This window comes from Petaurus breviceps, unplaced genomic scaffold, assembly GCF_028583685.1.
Source record: "Petaurus breviceps papuanus isolate PSGF00001 unplaced genomic scaffold, PetGlider_PUasm1.0 174, whole genome shotgun sequence".
Taxonomy (NCBI): domain Eukaryota; kingdom Metazoa; phylum Chordata; class Mammalia; order Diprotodontia; family Petauridae; genus Petaurus; species Petaurus breviceps.
Window position 1 is genome coordinate 22,397,178 of NW_027185761.1, and position 17,975 is coordinate 22,415,152.

Here is a 17,975-nt window from a genome sequence, read left to right on the forward strand (position 1 = left end):
GATTTGACCCAGTCAGTCAACAAACATTTATGGAATGCTTTACAATGCTATCAGACCAGAAATGTAGGAAGGGGCCAGATTATTACAAGCTTTTAGTGCCGAATAGGGGAATTTGCATTTGATCCTGGAGGCACCAAGGAGATCCGAGAGAGGATGTGTGTGTGTGTGTGTGTGTGTGTGTGTGTGTGTGTGTGTGTGTGTGTGAGTGAGAGAGAGAGAGAGAGAGAGAGAGAGAGAGAGAGAGAGAGAGAGAGAGGCAGAGAGAGTGAGAGGCAGAGAGTTCTGTATGCTTTAGAAAAGTAATTTAGGTAGCTGAGTGGAGGATGAAAGAGAACTGAGGCAGAGATACCAATTAGAAGACTTTGCAAGAATCCAGGTGAGAGGTGATGAGGCCTTGACTGGGGCAGTATTTGTGTGAGTAGAAAGGAGACATATGGGAGTCAAGATGGCAGAGTAGAAGCAGGACCTCCCCGCTGCTCTGGCTTCCACCTTCCCCAATCCATGTAAAAAGGGGACTCTGAACAAACTTTGGAGCTGCAGAACCCACAAAATGACACAAAGAAGCTAACCTCCTGCTGAGGACAGCCCTGCAGTCAGGCAGGAATTGGCTAGCGCAGCAAGCTCCACACCAAGGCTTTAGCCCCAGGGCAGGCCTGACCAGCCCCGGGAGGAGGAACTCCAGATCAGCAGCATCTGTGGCCATTTCCAGATTTATTAACACATAGATGTGAATGACAAAGTGAGAGGTCGGTACAGTTTGGACTTTGGGACCCAGTAAGAGGGAGTACATCGGCTTTTGCTCCTGGGGCGAGAAGCCGCTGAGACATTGGAACAGCCAGCCAGCACCACATTGCAGCTTCAGCTGCTGACCTGCAGAGTGTAGGAGGACCAAGCACCAGTCTGAGGGGTAATCGCTCTTGCTTTAACCTGCTTGGATCTGGATTGCAGTCTAGGGTGGAGGTCCTGGGGTGTGTGTCCAGCTTGCTAGAGCATGTGGAGGCCTCAGAGAAGGCACCCATCTAATACCTCCAGGAGCTGAGAAAACCCCAGCGTTTGGGATGAAAGCTCCCCTTTCTGGTGGCAGAGTCCTACTGGGGCAAAAAGCCCAGGGGTCAAGTGACTGAGGGACGACATGACCAGGCAAAGGAAACAAAGCAGACAGAAGATTCCAACATTAGACTCCTAGTTTGGGGGCAAAAAGGAGCAAAGCATGGAACAGGAGGAAGACAGTGAAGTCAGAACTCCTGCACCAAAAGCTTCAAAGGAAAATATGAGTTGGTTACAGGCCATAGAGGACCTTAAGAAGCAGATAAGAGAAGTGGAGGAAAAAGTGGGAAGAGAAATGAGAGTCAATAGTCTGATAGAGGAAAATAATACCTTAAAAAATAGACTAACTCAAATGGCAAAAGAGGCTCAAAAAGGCAATGAGGAGAAGAATGCCTTAAAAAGCCGAATTTGCCAGATGGAAAAAGAATCTCAAAAGCTCAATGAGGAGAATTATCCATTCAGAATTAGATTGGAGCAAATGGAAGCTAATGACTTTATGAGAAATCAAGATGCTGTTAAACAGAGCCAAACAAATGAAAGAATAGAAGGCAATGTGAAATATCTCATGGGAAAAACCACTGACCTGGAAAATAGATCTAGGAGAGATAATTTAAAAATTATTGGACTACCTGAAAGCCATGATCAAAGTAAGAACCTAGAAATCATCCTCCAGGAAGTTCTCAAAGAAAACTGGCCTGATGTTTTAGAACCAGAGGGCAAAAATGAGGTTGAAAGAATCCACCGATCACCTCCTGAAAAAGATCCCAAAAAGAAAACTCCTGGGAATATTATAGCCAGGTTCTGGAATTCTCAGATTAAGGAGAGAACATTACAAGCAGCCAGGAAGAAAAAATTTGAATATTGTGGAAACACAATCAGATTAACCCAGGATCTGGCAGCTTCTACACTGAGGGATCGAAGGGCTTGGAATATGATATTCTGGAGGGCAAAGGAGTTGGGATTAAAACCAAGAGTCACCTACCCAGCAAAACTGATTATCATGTTTCAGGGGAAAATGTGATCATTCCATGAAATAGAGGACTTTCAAGCATTCTTGCTGAAAAAAAACCAGAGTTGAATAGAAAATTTGACATTCAGATACAAGAAGCAAGAGAAGCATGAGAAGGTAGACAGAGAAAAGAAATCATAAGGAACTTATCAAAGTTGAACTATTAATATTCCTACATGGAAAAACAATAATTGTAACTTATGAAACTTTTCTCAGTAGTTGAAGGGAATATATATATATATATATGTCTATATATGAGGGTATATGGACAACATATGTGAATGTGTGTATATATGTTTACAGGTATACATAGATAGAGGGCACAAGACCAATTTAACAGGAAGGGATGATTCTTTAAGGTGAAATTAAAAGGTGAGAGGGGGATATAATGAAAGGAGATGGGGAGAGACAGAATGGGGTAAACTATCTAATATAGAAGAGGCAAGGAAAAATGGTTACAATGGAGGGGAAGAATAGGAAGGCAAAAGGGAATGGGTCAACCTTATTCCCATTGAATTTGGCTTGAGGAGGCAATGAAATACACATTAAATAGGGTATCTCACCCTCCAGGAGAGTACGGGGAAGGGGATGAGAGGGGGGATGATGGAAGGGAGGGGGGGGAGGTGGGGAGGGAAGTTGGAAGCACCTACTTTTGAAAAGGGACGGGATCAAAGTAGGGAATAGAACAAGTGGGAGGTGGGATAGGAGGGAGGGAAATATAGTCAGTCTTTTACAGTATAGCTACTATGTTATTGTTTTGCATTAGCCACACATGTACAACCTATACTGAACTGCTTATCTTCCCAGTAAGGGTGGGTGACAAGGGAGGAAGGGAATGAATCTGGAATTCAAAGTTTTAAAATCAAATATTCAAATATATATATACTATTATTAATACTATTTTACATGTAGTTGGGAAATAAGATATACAGGCACTGGGGCGTAGAGATCCACCATGACCTACTGGAAAAATTGAAAGGGGTATGGGAGAAAATATGGGAGAGAGCAGATTGGAGGAGGGGATATCCTGTGGGACTGCTATTTTTGGGCGGTGGGTAGGGGAAAAAGAAAATTTGTAACTCAAAATCTGGCGGAAATGAACGATGTAAATCAGCAGTTAATAAAGCATTTGAAAAATGAAAAAAAAGGAGACATATGCAAAATCCTGGGAAGAGAGAAATGACAAGAAATGACATCAGACTGAATTTGTAGGCTGGGTGAAAAGGACGAGCTGAAGGTGGCATTGAACCTGGGTGACTGGGAGGATGGTGATGCCCTTGACATCATTAGGGAAGGATGGAAGAGAGACCAGAGTGTATTCTTGGCTACGACACTTATTTGAGCAAATTATTTTGAGTTTCCTCATCTGTGATGGGGGGATAATAATATTTACACTGTGATTGGCTCTGAAGAAAGCATTTTGGAAATCTGAAAGCGTTCTATAAATATGAGTTATTATTACCCCCTAATATTTCTGCAATGTGGACTCTAGTTTTCTTAAAGCAGAATTGTATATTATTATTATTAAGGTCGAAGTTTCCTTTTAATAGCTGGCATTTATATAGAACTTCAAGGTCTGAAAAGCACTTTACATGTTATCTCATTTGATCATCACAATAACCCTGTGGAGTAGGTGCTGTTATCATCTCCATTTTACAGATGAGGAAACCGAGGCTTAGCGAGGCCATATCTAAACTCTGTATTGGGGTTAAGTGACTTGTCAAGGTCACACAGCTAGTAAGTGTTAAGTATCTAAGGCCAGATTTGAACTCAGGCCCTCCCGGCCCCAGAGCTGGTGCTCTATTCACTGCACCACCTAGCTGCCCCTAAATTCAGCATTCTTCGCACTCCGCCACCTGTCTTTTGAAGTATTTCCTTGAACAAACTGACCAAATGTGGGGCACAATGAGGATGGGTTGGAAACAGATGTCATAAGAACTGAGACTGATGGAAAATGAAAATCTAGCTTTGCATTTTTAGAAGAAACTTCTCAGGGAAGAAACTGCTGAGCCTCCAAAAGCCCTGGGAAGCAATGCTATTTAAATAAGGCAGAACCGAGCTGCCTTCCCAAGTTTTCTGCTTGGGATGTTAGATGACACATAGCCTTCTAAATCTCTGATGAGTAATCACTGCTGGTGAAATAAAACATGGAGGCAGGCTCGATTCTGAGCACTGAGCATGGACTTGTGACCCACTCACTGCAGTCTGTTAGACTTTAAACCTTTATATAAGAGGAATCTGTCTGACTTGGTTTGCTTAGAACCAGCTCATACTATTTAGGAGTGCAGCCAAAAATGTCAATCACTACAAATTTTAAATTTTAACTCTTTTGTCAAGGATTCGGGAAGGGGGCTGGCTTTTTTTTGATGCTCTGAAATTGAGGGAGGAGTGCCAGAGGCGGCAAAGAGGGCAAGGACGCCAAGGGGTGGCATTGTTAATAGCTACAGCAAGGTACTATTGATGCATGGGATCCATGGGAGGGACAGGGGTGGGATGGCTCTGCGTGAGAGGGTCTTTCATAGCCCTTCTTTGGAAATGTGGCGAAGCCCATGGACCTCCCCTCAGAATAATCTTTTTAAATGCAAAAATAAAAAGCTAGGGTTACAAAGGGAATTCAATGATATTGGAAGAGTTATCAAACCAAAATGAACAACACCCAGTGTGTGGACCCCAGGTAAAGGATCCCTGTCTTGCATTAAGTGGCAACAAACATATCCCCTGCACCTTCTCAATGATGAAAAGGTTTAAGAAAGAAGAGGAGACACTCCCTGACCTTGGTTGAGTAAAATATTCTATATCTGGAATGATCTGTGCCTCATAGTATCTGAACAGATGAGAAATCAGCAATATTCAAGAGGCACTTCTCCTATGTCATTATAGAGAGGACACAACACCACGGTTTAGTGGGAAAGACAACGGGGAGATAGCAGAGGCAGGTGTGGATCCCACTGGGTCCTAGACCATGTTCTTTCACTAAGTAGCTCCATGACCTTCAGAATGTCCCCTTTCTCCCTGGGAGTCTTGGTTTTCCTCATCTGACACCCGAGGTGGGGGAATTTCTTCTTGCTGTAACACCCCAAAATTCTTTGATTCCATCCTTATTTCAATATCATGAGCAGAGGACTTGTTCTGAAACGTTAGGGAACTGTCATGCTAAAATAAATTCCAATCAGGAGTCTTTGTGAAATAAACAAAGTGCCCAGAGAGTATTTATTTGAGAGAGAAAGAGAGAGAGAGAGAGAGACAGAGAGAGAGAGAGAGGAACTTTGAACATGCTACAGTGGTCCCAGGAGGAGATATTGGGCACTCACACTGTTCACATGTCTGAATGTCTACACAAACAAGAACCCAAACAACCCCAAGTTATCTGGATTACAGTGTAAACAGTACAGGAAAGATGAATGTGTGTTGGTGATGGTTTAAAGGTCATCTCTCTCTTTCTCAATGACATCCAGAGAAAAGTCAGGGAGCTCATCAAAAGACATCTCCTCTTCCAAAGCTCACCTCCACGATGGAACCTAAACCAGCAAAGCTCTGCCATTTTGATCCCTCTACCAACTCCCTTCAGCTTCCTATGTCTCCTCCCTACTCCACTGGTTTGCTAATTCATTTTGTATATGTAGGTATATATTTTAAGCCTTCAAAATACTGTGAGCTCAGTCTTAGGGAAGATGAACTTCACCAGCTCATGCCTTAAGGGGTAGTTTCATGAATATCGGGGTCAAATGTATTCATTAGTTCATGGCCAACCTTCTGGTGATGCACCTCTCAAAATGGATCAGAATGCATAAAGGGCATGGTGGAACAGGACTGTGAAGCTTGGTCTTTAATTGTTGGGCACTGGGGGAACCATTGACAAACCAGAGTCTTCCGCTGTGTCTTTGTACTAGGACCTAGGCACTGTACGTGGCACTTTATAAATGCACTTGATGACTGGGACTTGCTGCTAGGATAATAGAATTTTAAGTCAGGAAGAACCCTGGAGATCATTTAGCCCAATTTGTCAAACCTTTATTTCTATCAATGAGGAGGCTTAGGCCCGGAGAGTGATAGCTATCCCCATAGTTGTGAGGAATACAGACAGGATTTGAAGCCAGGGTTTCTGACATCTGTTGATACAGATCTGTATCATGCTTTGTCCCCAGCTCAGGAGAACCTGGCTAGGGATTGTGTTTTACTAGCACAGACTATAAGAAACTATGGCCACCCTAACACAGGCCTTTGCTGGAGCTATCCAAAGAAGGAGGAAGAATACCAAGTTTGGAGTCTGGAGACCTCAGCCTAAGTTCCAGCTCTGCTGCTTACTTACCTGTGTGACCTTGGGCAAGTAACCTGACCTCTCTATCACTCATTTTCCTCAAAATTGGACAGCCTCTGTTATCTTTTGCAACTCTAAAATGACCCAATGAACACAAATCTATTTAAATTCTAGGATTCTTTGTCTACCTAATTGCTGTTCAGTCATTTCTGACTCTTCATGACCCTATCTGGGGTTTTCTTGGCAAAGATAATGGAGTGATTTGGCATTTCTTTCTCCTGCTCATTTTACAGATGAGGAAACTGAGGCAAACAGGGTTAAGGGACTTGTCCAAGGTCACATAGCCAGTAAGTGTCTGAGGCCAGATTTGAGCTCAGGTCTTTCTGACTCCAGGCCTGTACTACCCAGTGGCCTAATATTCCCACTGTAATTTCCTACAGTGAATTGTAGTGACTGGGGCAGAATCACTGAAGTCAGGTTTAAAGTACATGTGCTAAGGGCAGCCAAGTGGCACAGTGGATAGACCTGAGTTCAAATTTAGCCTCAGGCACTTACTAGCTCTGTGACCCTGGGCAAGACTTCATTTTGTATATGCCTCTAAAATAGTAAAATAAAGTATATGTACTTAGGATCACAGAAACAGGATTTTACAAGTTGGAAGAGACCTTAGAAATCATTCCTAAGGGGCGGCCAGGTGGCTCAGTGAGTAAGAGCACCGGCTCCAGTGTCGGGATGACCTGGGGATCGAATCCTGGGCTCAGATACTTAGCACCACACCCAGAATAACTGGCTGTGTAACTTTGAGCAAGTTACTTAACCCCGATTGCTTTAAAAAAAAAAAAAAAAGAAAGAAATCATTCCTAGTGAACCACTGAAATGGTATCCTAGGGGAAAAGTATGAAAAAGCCAGGGTTGGAGGAACAGCTGGTTGATAACTAATATATTCGTTTAAACCATTACAAGTTTTAAAAGCATATTTAGTAGAATGGAACAGGAAACTGTGCTAAGTGCTTTTTACAAATATTATCTCATTTGATCCTTGTAATAACCCTGTGAGGTTAAGTGTTATTTTGCTGTTTAGTCCTATCTGACTCCTCATGACCCCATTTGGGGTTTTCTTGGCAAAGATACTAGTGTGTGGTTTGCTATTTCCTTCTTTGGCTCATTTTACAGATGAGGAAACTGAGGCAAACAGGATCGCACAGCTAGCAAGTGTCTGAGGCCAGATCTGAACTCAGGAACATGAGTCTTCTACGTCCCCATTTTACAGTTGAGGAGGCAAACAGAAGTTAAGTGACATGCCCAGGATCGCACAACTAAGTGTGTGAGACTGCATTTGAACACGGGTCTCCCTGATTCCAGACCCAGCACTCTATTCACGCTGCATTACCAGTTACCTCTGTTAGGTCTGATTAAGCTTAATGGCTTTCCAATAACAAGAATCAGTGCTGAATGTTATACATAAAATGTGAATTTGAACATAATTTCACCATTAATATATACTCTTAGACGGTCTCCCAGACAGTCATAGATGGTCTCTACGTTAGCTAGGAATAGGATACAATAAGAGATTTTGACTTTACTAAGTAGGTGAGAAAAGAAAACAATCCACCCTGTGCCCTCTAAGAAAGCATTCTTCCTAGATGGACATTTCCCTCCAACTGCCTCTTCATTCTTCCTCCTTCTCTGTGCAGCCCTTCCTCTTTACTCTGGGACATCCTGACCTAAACAGTATTACACCATGAACCGAAGTTACTGAGAGGCACAGAGATTCTCTGGACATTTTTATTTTATTTTGATTTAGAGAAGGGTCCAAGGAGCCTGCTTCTAATTTGGTCTCTAGAAAACATAAGCTACCGTTTCTTGCCAAACTGTAAGTCGAGTAGGTGTTTTCTGTTACTCAGTGCAATTATCCATGAAAGGACAAATGAACAAAATATTTGCATGAATAACAGGCCCCTTTCTCAGGGACATGTAACCATGTCTCAACTCTCCAGCTGGGCGACACTGAACCTTGTTGCATCAGGGCATTGCCCAGTGTTTCACAACCTTTCAATTTGTTTCAAGCAGAGAGACTGAAAATAACATTTTTTCCCCCTCCTTGCAATGAAGGGTATGGGTTTGTGCCATTTATTCCGGACCATCAAATTTGGCCTTAAGCTATATAATGGCCAATGAGCAGATTTTTCGCAATACACCAAGGTACGATAAATTTCAAGTTAACAAATAAAACAGATTCTCCAATCTGATAGGCACCATCGTCATTTGGGAGAAATTGGAAATGGAGGAGGGGATGTATGGAGAAGCGAATAGTACGTCAACCCAGAAATTAAACACCAGAATATTATGATCTGGTTCCTTGTTTCTTTGTAGGGAATAATCAAATTAAAATCTCTGACCCTTTTCTAATTCAGTATTTTGCCAGAAGCACCCAGTCCTGCACTTCCACACTATTAAAGGACGCATTCTTAGCTCCTTTGTTGATAAATGCAGAGTAACCTGTATTGGAAAGCTTTTAGTGAAATGGTCATTTGTTACAGGGGCAAAATTGCATGCTAGGAAAGAAAACAAACAAACCCAGCACTGACCCACACCTCCAAACCCAGAGGAAGTGACCTCAAAGAGTCACTTATTATTGTTATCACTTAATTAATTAGGAGCCACTGATCGCACTAATTTTCATTCCCCGGTACACTCACAAATTGGTTTATGGCCTCATACTCATGCTAGAGAGTGCACACTCATTTTCCAAATCCAATTTATTTTAGCTGCCAGTTCATCCAAACCATTCTGCTACATAAAATATGGCCCCGTTACAACCATCCAGCTTCTCTGTCACTGTGTGAGGTGGTACCCAGAGAATCTTAAGGGAGTTCAGAGATCAGTAAGCCCAGTCTTATCAACCTTCATGTGAGAAAATGGGGACTCCAAGTGACGAAACAATGGTTCAAGGGCACAGTGAATACTTCCTAGCAAAACAAGGTTGAACACCCAACTTATCTGATCTGGGTTCAAGAATTGGCCCTGCCACTCATGAAGTCCCCTTTCCTACTTCCCATCCTTATGAACTACATACACTTCTAGCTGTTAGTGCTTCTTCCTAAGTCAACTTTCTATCTACTCTGTATTTATCTTCTGTGTACTGATTTCTATTCTATGTCTTCCCCATTAGAATGTAAACTAATTACATAGAAATTAAATTATAAAAGAATACTTTCAAATAATATAACCGTATACAATGTATTATATAAGTTATTTATTATTTTAAAATGAAAAAAATTAAAAGTTAAAATTAAAATGATGTAACCCTATACAATGTATTTATATAAGTTATTATTTTAAAATGAAAAAAATTAAAAGTTAAAATCAAAAGCTCAGAGAATGGGAGCATTTTGATCAATTGATCTTTCTGGTTAACTAAGGGTTGTATCAATCTCTTTTCCTTTCTTAATAAGTACAGTATGATATATTACATCTAAATTAGATTCTGTTCCATCTCCCACCTCCATGAATTCACAAGTGACCACATCCTGTGTCAACAATGTGCACTTTCTTCATCTCTGCCTCTAAAAATTGTTATGCTCCCCTAGGCTTCATCTCATCACCTGGTTTTTTCTTATCCCTTCAAGTTAATTTGTATTTATCTGGGTATAGGTTGTAACCCCCCAGGAAAGGATAACCTTCTCCAGGGGAAGAGCTTTGGGGTTTTTGTCTCTGTCCTTGGTGTCTAACACAGTGTCTTGCTGAATTATACTGAATGAAGGAGGGCTTTCCAGTACACTTAAAAACCACCATTCTAAATACTATTCTTGGTTTAGTAGCCATATGTATTATTGTTGTTGTTGTTCAGTCCTGTCTGACCCTTCAGGATCCCATGTAGGGTTTTCTTGGAAGAGATACTGAAATAGGTTGCCATTTCCTTCTCCAGTTCATTTTACAGACGAGGAAACAGGCAAACAGGGTGAAGTGACTTGCCCAGGGTCACACAGCTAGTGAGTATCTGAGGTTGGATTTGAACTCAGGAAGAGGAGTCTTCCTGGTCCCTGGTCCAGCGCTCTATCCACTGTGCCCCCTAGCTACCCATAAGTATAGCCATGGGCAGTTATGTGGCACAGTCTACAGTACGTTGGATCTGTAGTCCAAAAAATCTGAGTTTAAATCCTTCCTTGCATACTTACTAACTCTAAGTATCCTGACTCTGGGCAAGTCACTTAATCTGTCTGCCTCAGTTTCCTCAACTGTAAAATAGGGATAATAATAGTACCTACTTGTCAGGGTTGTTATGAGGATAAAATGAGTGAATATTTATTTTAAAAATGCTGCACAAATACCACTCATCATCCTCATCATTATCGTAATAATAATATAATAATATTATTATTATTAAAGAAACAGGAGATAGCATTGAATGTGTGCTGCTGTCGGTGTAAGCTAACAATTAAAACAGTTCTGACATTAGCCAGTTACGCTTCTGCCCTTTATACTCTCCCCTCCTCTCCCCACCATGGAAAAGAAGGAAAAAGGCAGAAAGGGGCCTAAATGACAAATAAAGGGTTTCATATTATCCCAATGATTTCAATATTAGACTTCAGGTCTTCAGCGTAGTTACACACAATAAAAACAAAACAAAACCAAACCTGATTCAAAGGTTCACAAATTGCATTCTCCACTGCCAACAAACAGAGGGATGGACCTTAGAGTTCAATGAATCCAATTCTTTTAATTTTTGGATGAGGCAACCAAGGCAAAGAGGAAAATCGACTTGGAAAGGGTCCAATAGTTTGTGGTGTTTCTCTGCCCGGTTGGTTCTTTCTCTCCAATAGTACTTGCTCACACACATGCATGCATCTTCATGTGTATACAAACACACATACATACATACATACCCACAAGCATATGTGCATATACATACATATGCATACATATTGTGTAAATATATGTATGTGTGTGTGTATATATATATGCATGTATAAGTGTTCTGTGAGTATGTCAATGTAACTTGTCTAACAGGTGGAAAACTCCTTTTTTGGAGACTAGACCTATGATTCTATCAGTGTAGGGAACTTCAAATATAGTAGCTGTCTATAGCTTAGAACAGGGGTGGGGAACCTGCAGCCTCAAGGTCACATGTGGCCTTCTAGGTCCTTGGGTGTGGCCTTTTGACTGAGTCCAAGTTTTACAGGACAAATCTAAGGGGATTTGCTCTGTGAATTTTGGATTCAGTCAAAGGGCTACTGTTGAGGAGAGCTGGCCCTTGTGGGAGTAGGGGAAGCAAAGGAACCAGAAAGGCCAGCTCTGGACTTTTGACCAGGATAGACACCAAAACCATTTGATACAGGTGAGAGTCAGCCCCAAATTTAAAGATCCTAAGAAATGGAACTTTCACAATCTCCCTTGTTCATCCATTCTCAGATTAAACAACTTTAATTGTCAGAATAGTCTTCATTACATCTAAAGTAATTTTTAAAAAGTTAATTTTAAACATCACTGAAGCTTCCGAATTGCTCCCCAAGTCCCAAAAGTATTCTGCCTTGTAATAAATAAGATTGTTAAATCATAGGAGTATTTTCTGTGTCAGAAAAGGTATGCCCGAATCTGCGCATCAAATACTCCACACCTCTCTCCCAAGGGGCAGGAGGCATGCTTCACCATCGGTCCTTTGAAATCAAGATTAGTCATAGTATTAATTAGAGTTCTGAAGTCTTTCAAAACTTCTGTGTGGTTCTTCTGTAAATTGTTCACTTACTTCACTCTGTATCAGTTCCTAGAAACCTTCCCAAGTGTATCCTAATTTCTCTGAGTTACATTTTATTCTCCCTTACCCTCTACTCCCTAAGTCAATTGCTATATTTTTCATATATGCCCTTTTCCATGTATTGTGGGACCCTGAAGACTGTTATTAAGCTACCCTTCAATCATGTTTTATATATGGAATAGTTAAAGCCAAGAAATTATTTTGATTGAAAAAAAAAAAACAAAGAGGAAGGTTTCAAGCTTTTAAATTAAGTTCTATGGAGAAGCAGTGAGTAAAACGTTCTCTTAAATGCTCATTTTAAATGCCAAGGAAAATTAGCAGGATTCCTAAGACTTTTGCTTAAAAGGAGCAAAAATATTCTGAGAATATTTTTACAAGCCTGTTAATGGGAATTGCTTCCAACTAATGGGAAAGCAATTATTCTTTCATATATATGAAATATAAAAATACATATATGAAATACTTATACGTATAGGAGGAGGTCAGATTAAATATTCTTGATGAATGATAAGGGTTATTTAATTGAAAATTTATTCAAATAAAACAACTTCTTATTTTTATTTTATCAGTTTCTTTTCTGATGGCAAAGGTTTCTATTAGTCAGAAAGAGAATTGGGTCACAGAGGGAGAAATGAGATTTGGACACCATAAATTTTAAAAAGGATAGAATTCTTTGGTACATGCATTTTCCTTCTACTGTATAAGAACACTACAATTTCATACTCTTTCCCCTTTACAGTATTGCAGTACTGAGAAATCTAAATTCATTGGTTCTGCAGCTTGATTTCCCCTATGTGTACTTGTGAGCCTGGTTTTGGTGAGAGCCAAAGAATTCCAGCATACATTGATGTATTAATTTCTTTCCATTGAACCAGAAGGCACTCACTGCGAAACCTCAAATTTGGTTTTCTTCAGGGCTTACTGAATGGTTCCCAGATCGCAACTCTGTTTTCACGCTTCCTTTGACTGCAGTTCATTTGGCCTAGGCACACGTTGGCACGAGTAGCCTGCTAGTCCCTGTATTGATAACTTGCACAATGCAATCCTGGGGCCTTAAACAAAACCCAAAGATTAGAGGATAATACCTTCATGCATGTTAATTTCTGCCTCCTTAGCTGGAACTTCATGCCATCTTTCCCATGACAGGCAAACTAGATTAAAGGCTCGTTCTCCTGCCAAAATTCATTTTCTGTATTTCTAAGAGAAGGCAATCCAAATCACCTAGAAAGGAAGGAGGTTTCCTGTTGCCTGTGGAGGTAGTTAGCTGGTTTATACCACTCCCTTTACCCCTTTTCTTTGAGAATGCACTTGTCCTGAAAGAAGAATAAGATCTGAAAGATGTGAAAAGAAATTGGAATGGTTTCATCTTTCAACATATCTGCCACAATGGTCTTCACATGTTCATGGCAGAAGGGGGCAAAGTGGAGAGAGAGGTGGAGGGAGGAGGGCAAGAGAGAAAGGCATTGTAGAATAGCTTGCACCTGGCTCAGAAATGAGGAAGAGGAATGAAAGTCACTTAAAAAGGAACCAAAGAAGGTGCTTTCTTGTCCTCCCCTCTGCCACCTTAAGTGGCAAAAGCTCTGGGGCAGTTGGGCAGAGAAGAAAATTGGGAATAAAGCCTTAGAGAAAGAAATGAAGCCAATGTCATATGGAGTTGTTTGGGAGCACAGGGCCACTGTCTCAAGGTCTGTACTGAGTCTAGCAAAAGGATATATCATCCTTTCTCTCCCCCAATCTGAGCCAAGTTGCTACTCTTTGAATGAATGACCTTTATGGGGACAATAGCCTTTAGTAATATGAACAAATACTTTCAACACAGGTAAAGGATACTTATTTGGACACTCACTGGTTCACAGGCTTTCCTGAGCTATGTCATGGATGTGATATTAAAATAATAAACTTAACCTTGAATAGCTGGGTATTTCTACCACCAATGCAGATTCAAACCCCACTATGCCTTGGTAGAAGGTTCTACAGGTATAAGTATTCATTACCTAGTGGACAACATTCTGATGTTGAGAATCTTTGACCTGGGCATGACTGTTTCTTGGAAGACAGATATTCAGTTAGGTTGTTGGACTGGAAAGAGTAGGGGTGTCTTGGGCAGAAGCTGTCAGAATTTATGTTCCCTTTGAGAAGCACTAAGTCTCTCTCCCCAAGATGGTGAGCATAGGAGGATTTTAATCTTCAGACATACTCATTTAATAGTCATGAGTCCATTTTAGGGCCAGCAAGAATGAGATACTGTACAACAAACATGGATGCCTTTTCTTTGAGGATGGGTAACAGGGAGCAATAAGGAAATAATAAAAGTTCTAACAGTGTTGAAAAGCTAGATAGACCCTAGTTTAGCAGTCTGAAAGGGAAAGTAAGAAGGAAATTGTGAGCAAAACCCAGGAAGAACATTTGGGCCTGGAGTAGTACAGGAGGAAGGTCATTGTCTTCTCTCACAAAGGAGTATCGAATGAAGAGAGAGAGAGAGAGAGAGAGAGAGAGAGAGAGAGAGAGAGAGAGAGAGAGAGAGAGAGAGAGAGAGAGAGAGAGAGATGAATGAATGAAAAAGCACTTAATTATGTGCCAAGCTCCTCACTAAGTGCTGGGGATAGAAATACAAAAACAGAGACTGGAATTGCCCACAAGCAGCTAGCATTCTAATTGGGGAATTAATGCATATTAGGGAATGGTGGCCAGGTAGGAGTGCTTTGGTCTTGAGTCTAGAAGGTAGATCCCTCCACAAAATCACCTCCTAGAGTCTGTCTAGGACCTAGACGTTTCTGGCTTTAGGACTGGGAGGGAGGGAGGGAGGAATAGGGCTTCATCTGTGGAGGAGGGGACACATCGGGGCTGGGGACAGAGAGCTGAGAGCAAGAGGAGAAATTCAAGGGGCACAGGGCCAAGCTACAGTGGGAAGGGGCCAGCCACGGAGAGGGAAATAGACTGGAGAGAACCCACAACACTCAGGCTGGAGATAGACACGTGGTACCAGAGTGTGGATGGTCTGGGGTATCTCCTTGCATTCATTCTTTGGCTTTCACTTGGAGGTTGTTTTTTAAAGGTTTTTTTGTGGGGTGAGAGGCCCAGGAACACCTGGCCTAGGGGCCAGAAAGAGAGAGACAGAGATAGATAGAGGGAGACAGACAAACGCAGAGGCAGAAAGAGAGAGAGAGAGACAAAGAAAGACAGATAGAAGAAGCGAGAGAGAGAGAGAGAGAGAGAGAGAGAGAGTCCCATCCAATAGAGTTAGCAAAGGTGTTTTTGGAAGGCAGATTTCTTTCAGAATTCTTTGCATAAAGTTGAATTTGATTAAAGTGAATTTATGTAAAGGTAGAACTATATCCTCAAGCAGTTTCCCCCCCCCCCCCCCCCTTAGAAGTATAAACTACTAGAGGAAAGGGATGGTTATACTTTTGTCTTGGCATTCTTGTGGTCCCCCTATAGCTCCAGGCCCAGGGCTTATTGATTGATTATCAACCACAGGGCTTTAATACACTAAATTGATGTGCAACCAGGGTCCCTTGAATCAGGGCTTAGGGGTATGTGAAAAGTCTAAGGATTCATATTGTACCTTGATGAAAGAGGATATATTTAGAATTAAGAAAAAAATGTAACTTCAAGTCAGATCTATTGGCTTTTATATGTAAACAGCTATATTTTAGAAGTAAATATTCAACAATATATTTAAGGTAAGAGTCTAAATCAAGAGTTTCTTTAACATTTTTGTGTCACAGACCCTTTGGGCAGCCCAGTACAGTCTATGGACCCATCTCAGAATGTTCTGAAATTCATACAATGAAATACAGAGGACTACACAGAAAGCCAAGTATGCAGTTATCCATCTATCATTCTATCACTCTACCTACCTATCCACCTACCTACCTACCTATCTAAAATAAAACAAGTTTAAGGTCCCCAGATACAGCATTCCTGTTCTAAATGCTAATGCCTATACCAAGTCTATTTTTGGATCAGTCAATAGTGTTTTGAGATGCTTCATTTATGCTGAATAAGTTCAGAGGATTACATCCTTCCATCTGACAAATTCTATGGTAAAACTAGCTGTTCTTCATATAAACATATTATTCCCCTTTATAAATCATTATGAACATAAATAAGACTTAAATGAACATATTAGCCTGGTCCCTTCCCTTCCCTTCTCTTCCCCTCCCTACCCCAAATGGAAGGCTCACTGCTATTTTTTAGTGTGGGTAATTTCTTGCCAGCAGCATCCAAACCTTCAAGGGTCCCAGACTGGATTTCTAGCCTGAGCTACCTTCAAGGGTCCCAGACTGGATTTCTAGCCTGAGCTACCCTTCACCCAAACTCAGGCTGCTGGCCATAAAAGGGAGAACCAAAAGAAAAAAAAAGCAAATGGCTTTGTAGAAATCCACCCCTGCTATGAAAAGAATCCCATGCTTTATATCTCATTGGATGAAGAGGCTCTTCTCAAAATTATTTTGAAAATAGAGAGAAAAAAAGAGGAAAAAAACCCCCCAATAACACGTTTTTCTGCACCGGATCAGACAGCAGGAACCCTTGAGTAGCTGAGGCTCGAAATCCAGTTTGGGGCAATAAAAACACGCAGCATTTCCTGCCTCCCCTCCCTTTCTGTGTAAAGCTAAGAGATCACACTGCCCTTATCAACCTAATTTAATCAGTCAGTAAATGGACAGAAAGGATTGGGCACCTTTATCATGCTTAGGAATAATATCCTTTGTCCGACCACTAGTCCTGATTTTTCCTTTGAAAAAATAAAGGTGATAGAATAGAAGTTTAGAGGAAAAGATGGAGCCCAATTAAAGCTTCAGGAACCAAAGAAGTCTTAGCATTCAAGCAGGGTACTGGATGATAGGAAGAACTTAGATGGTTGGGAGGCAAAGGAAAACATTAGGCATGGTCCAGAAGGGCACATGTGTGGGGTGTTCTTGGGCTAAGGAAGATATAGAGATAGAGATAGACATAGATTTATTAGCCTCTCTAGAGCAGAGGAGTTGATTCTGGGTAGTGGCAAGAAATTAGATGGCATAAAAAAAGTAGAGCATGCATATTAAAGCTACTGAAATCCACACAGAGTTGAAAGGTTTCTCAGGGCTTAGCACAATGCCTTGTACATGGAGGGTGCTCAGTATTGGTTGACAGACTGATAATGAAAACAGTGTTTGACAAAGGTTTATCTACACAGGATGGATTGGAAAGAAGGGTGGGGGAAACCTGTACTTAGGCAGGTTAGCTAGGAAGCAACTGCAATAACCCTAACATGAGGTTATGAGGGATAATCCACATGCAGGTAATTGACAGTAAACTGTACTCAATTTATAGTGAGTACCATCTACCACTTGTGGGAACCTTCCGCATTAGAATCCTGGGCTGGCAATTCCTTGCTCATATAAAAATCACATGGGTATATAACTGTGTACTCAGGTAGGCATTTGGCCCTAATTTTGAGGTCACCAGGGGTGGATTGCAGATGCAATCAGGTACGTACACAATTTCTGTATCTCTAATTTGGTGCAGGTGCAAAACTGCACCCACAAGAAGAAGCAATCTGGTGGACGCTTAGAGACAAGTTGGCTCTATTTAAACGAATGTGAATCACCCTTTACCAAAGAGTCTTCTATGACTGTGCACTATTGTGCTGAGGCAACCAAAGGACACGTTCAGCACTTGATGGCCTCTGGAAAGAAACACTAGTAGGTGACCTAGTGCAGGCAAAGACAAGTTGTTTCTGGAGCGTTCTGTTGCCTTTACTTCCCAAATAAGCAAAGCTTTCTCTTTCCTGGAAAGAAATAAGCCCTCCTCCCTCTCCCTACTCCTTGGCTCCTGCAGATTCATAGGTAAAACATGGGGAAACACTATGAAATCCTAAATATGAAGGATGACCAAAATATGACTTCAAGACAGCCTGGCTC

At 41.3% G+C, this 17,975-nt stretch overlaps 1 protein-coding gene across 2 annotated transcripts in view; it reads right to left on the reverse strand.

Annotated features, from left to right (window-relative positions):
* Positions 1 to 17,975, reverse strand: part of PPARG (peroxisome proliferator activated receptor gamma) — a 181,042-nt gene that overhangs the window by 74,417 nt on the left and 88,650 nt on the right. The gene's annotated exons all lie outside the window — the stretch shown is intronic.